The sequence below is a fragment of the Dermacentor andersoni genome, chromosome 2, assembly GCF_023375885.2.
Source record: "Dermacentor andersoni chromosome 2, qqDerAnde1_hic_scaffold, whole genome shotgun sequence".
Taxonomy (NCBI): domain Eukaryota; kingdom Metazoa; phylum Arthropoda; class Arachnida; order Ixodida; family Ixodidae; genus Dermacentor; species Dermacentor andersoni.
This window is the reverse complement of record NC_092815.1, coordinates 192108475-192111117: the sequence shown is the minus strand read 5'-3', so window position 1 is coordinate 192111117 and position 2643 is coordinate 192108475. Positions and strand designations below refer to the sequence as shown.

At 44.6% G+C, this 2643-nt stretch overlaps 1 long non-coding RNA gene across 1 annotated transcript; it reads right to left on the bottom strand.

Annotated features, from left to right (window-relative positions):
* Window positions 1-215: 215 nt before the first annotated feature.
* LOC129387389 (uncharacterized) lies at window positions 216-2399 on the bottom strand. Its single transcript, XR_008614634.1, has 3 exons — window positions 2328-2399; window positions 1562-1693; window positions 216-1228 (listed from the first exon to the last, which is right to left on the bottom strand). It is a non-coding gene; the product is annotated as an uncharacterized lncRNA (long non-coding RNA).
* Between the last annotated feature and the right edge of the window lie 244 nt (window positions 2400-2643).

The following is a 2643-nucleotide window of genomic DNA, read 5'->3' as shown; positions in this document are numbered from 1 at the left end:
TGAACTAGCGTTGTTGCATGAAAGAAGTGTGCATCGGAAAAATCACACTAGGCAGGTTTCTCAACTGTGTATCGTTATTGGCAAGCCAGCTACTGTGCGCAGGTTGCAATGATATACTCATCAGTGAGATCCTGTAGTAAAATGTGTTCCTATATTTTCAGGTGTCCTCCGAAAGAGGAAGACGCACCAAAAGCTTGAAAAGCTTGTGCGAGGACGCAGCTTTTTTCTGTGCGGTGATCCCGCTTATCCCTTGCGACCTCTGCTGCTGAAACCTTATGGCAGGACTAGCATAACCTTGCTGCAGTATGCTTTCAACAAGAAAATTAGCACTGTAAGGTAATCAGTGGAGTGGAGTTTTGGAAAGATAGCAGGCCTGTTTGCATTCTTGGGTTTTCGAAAGAATCAGAAGCAGAAGAGACAAAATATTTCTCGGATGTACAAAGCTGGGGCTGTACTTGCAAATTGTCACACCATGTATGTACGGTTCGCAGGTCTCGCAGCATTTTGGGGTTGAACCTCCGCAGCTGGAGGGTTATTCGAGGCCACAGAACTGAGTCACACAGTGAAAGCACTTTATTTGAAAAGGCTTATAATTTGTTTTTGCTGCTCCTCGAGCGCAGTTTTAATGCTGCGAAGCATTTTTATATTTTCTTCATAACCCTGGGCATCGAGTTTCTGTCACCTGCTTCCGTTCTTCAAGGGCCAGGCACCTTTCATCATATTCAAGCCTTCTCTGCCTGATTTCTATTTCTTTCTGGTGGAGAATAAACTCGTTCTCCTCTCTCCTTCGCAAGAGCTCAGTCCCCGTAGTCTGGATGCGTCTAATTCTTGTAAAAGAAAAAAAAAGAAGCAAATGTGAAACAAATAGCGCTCCATGTTAACAGACTTCGATTACTTTGTCTCACAACTCATACACTGCGACAGCAGCAGGTTATCACATCGTTCACCACCGTCTTACATTCGTCTCTAATCAACGTTAAGCATCTACTCAAATTGAAAAATATGAACGAAAAAAAAAAACAGCGACGTAGTGTGTGTATACAGTCTTAATATAAACGGAGCTAGGCGTTAGAAGATACACCTTAACAAATCATGCAACTTTGATTTGCCGTACCTGTTGGGGCAGCTTGCATGTGTCGCCGACTTGTGCGCTTGTGGATGGGCACTTGAGCGTGCTGGTTCGCATCGCTGTCTCCAGTGGCCTCCTCTACTTGTGTGCTGTCGAGTGCTACAAGGACATTAATGATTCATTCTAAAGTTAACATGTGCATTAGTTACTGTTTTATTTCATATTTTGGTGTTTTTCATTTGCTATTGAATTAACTTGTGTTGCACCCTGGTAATTTTTTATGCGCATGCATGAACACTGGTATTCGAGAAGCCCATTCTGTAGTAATACTACCTCTTTCATGAATATAAGTAAGCACAGTAGTAAGATTACACTTGCTTCTCATGTGCGTTTGTCCCCTGCCCATAGAAAAAAAAAACTTGAACAGAGCTTGTTGTACGCATTGCGAATGACTGAATAAAATATTGTGCTTTGAGTGCACTTTGCACATACGTGATTGAATGGCTGCCGCTTCTTGAGTCGGCCTGCTCGCGCAGCTGTCGTCTGGAGTAGGGTCGCTAGCCATTTCTCCAACTGGTGGCTCTGTACACTCATTATCATACATTGAGAGCAGCAAGTGCTCATCTGCACACAGGAAAACAAGGTAAAGGTATGGCAACATTGTCACTATAATATTAACTTCGAAGCACAAATTTATTTTGTGAACCCTGCCTCTTAAAGTAGTTTTATTTTTAAGCAGATAGTGAACACAGCAAATAAAACGAGTGTTCAATTATGTTCAAACCATATCCTATATATCTGTAGGGGGTTCAAGATTTTGGCCGGAAGTGTTCCTTAGGCAAATAATGAAGCACAACTGCCAACATGCGACTAAAAAATGCAATACTTGCAATGAAAACTTCTCAGCTAAATAAGTAGTCAGAATACCCGGCCTGCAATGCGCCATTCCGTAAGCACTAGGCAAAACTTGCACGGCGTCGATCACGATTTGGAAATCGGAACGTAATAGAAATTGCATCTCTGGAAGCTGAGAAAATTTTTCGGGCTACAAAATGCAAAGAAGCATGTCCGGTAATGCCAGTGCCCACACCAGATCACTTGCCATTTAGCTGCCCATCATCGGTTGTGTAAACTGCGGTCATTGAAGCCGTGGCCTAGTCTAAGCTGGCGCTGCCGAGCTGTTGTCGACGGCATCAATGTAACAGCCCGCCGCGGCCCCATGCAGCTTGCTCTTCGCGGTACGGTCCTCGGCACGTACCCGGCGTTCCGCATCAAATCTGACACTTCTTCGAGCAGATGCTCACGTTCTCCATATTACTCCTCGGTGCCGAATCTACAGAGAAAACGAGCGGGTTACGCTGCGACTATCCATTTCACCCATGTCATGTATAGATCGTACTGAACAAACAGCGCAAACAGTACTACGAAAAGCAGAGCACTCACTTTCTCAAGTTGACTGTGTCTTGCTGCCTAAAGTATTCGACGAGCAGGTCCATCCGCTCTTTGATGGCTCGAATGGTCAGCTCGCGCGGCAATGGGCGCACCACATTTCGGAGTACATCTTCCCACGCTGC